Consider the following 1,076-nt stretch of genomic DNA (forward strand, 5'->3'; position numbering starts at 1 on the left):
CTTACAGAAATAGTATTTGGCTTGGTGACTAATGACGATTTCAGGGTAACACACAGTGGACTACATGCCAGCTGTTATCTGCTGGGAGAAAAGCTTGGGAGGAAAAGACATTATTTGTGGACAGGTATTTGTGTCTGTATGAGTGCTGATCCAGACAAGATAACGGATGTTTTTATCCATTTCCAACGCCTCAAGGAGCATGATAGTCCTGAGGCCTAGAGCTTGCCTGCTACTGTGTAAAGCAGGCATATCCTCTTTAGGCCCATGCACCATCTATCCAGCCCTTGGTTCCTCTGGGAGGTAGGGGACCAAGCCACATATAGTAACACTACAAGATGGGAGCTTTCATCCATGTGAATCTAGGTACCTAGAACATTCTTTATTTAGTTTATTTTTCTTTTAATGTTATATCTTTTAAGAGACAAGGTCTTGCTCTGTCACCCACTTGAAGTGCAGAGGCACAATCATAGCCTCGAATTCTTGGGTTCAAGCGATCCTCTGCCTCAGCCTTCCAATAGCTGGGATTATAGACATAAGCCATGGTTCCTGGTTAGTACATTCCTGCATGCTATTTTATTTATTTATTTTTATTATTTATTTTTTTTAGATGGAGTCTTGCTCTGTTGCCAGGCTGGAGTACAGTGGCACAATCTCGGCTCACTGCAACCTCTGCCTCCCAGGTCCAAGCAATTCTCCTGCCTCAGCCTCCTGAGTAGCTGGGACTACAGGCACGCGCCACCACACCCAGCTAATTTTTCTGTTTTCAGTAGGGATGGGGTTTCACCATGTTGGCCAGGATGGTCTCAATCTCTTGACTTTGTGTTCTGCCCACCTCGGCCTCCCAAAGTGCTAGCATTACAGGTTTGAGCCACCACGCCCAACCTCTTGCATGCTATTTTGTAGATGTGAGGCTGAACAATTTCATGTTTAGGACTGGAGGTACCTCCAGGAACTATAATTAAGCATTTAAAAAACATTTTCTTGGCTGGGCAAGGTGGCTCACGCCTGTAATCCCAGCACTTTGGGAGGCTGAGGCGGGTGGATCATGAGGTCAGGAGATCGAGACCATCCTGGCT

At 45.9% G+C, this 1,076-nt stretch overlaps 1 pseudogene across 1 annotated transcript in view; it reads left to right on the forward strand.

The window, feature by feature from the left end:
* The first annotated feature begins 539 nt into the window (after positions 1–539).
* The window catches only part of LOC105524963, a 29,833-nt pseudogene continuing 29,296 nt past the window's right edge, over positions 540–1,076 (forward strand). Inside the window, exon 1 of the transcript XR_001003835.1 lies at positions 540–549. The product of XR_001003835.1 is annotated as a peroxisome assembly factor 2 pseudogene (transcript). The remainder of the gene's footprint in view (positions 550–1,076) is intronic.

Source organism: Colobus angolensis, unplaced genomic scaffold (genome assembly GCF_000951035.1).
Source record: "Colobus angolensis palliatus isolate OR3802 unplaced genomic scaffold, Cang.pa_1.0 Scaffold51, whole genome shotgun sequence".
NCBI classification, from domain to species: Eukaryota; Metazoa; Chordata; class Mammalia; order Primates; family Cercopithecidae; genus Colobus; species Colobus angolensis.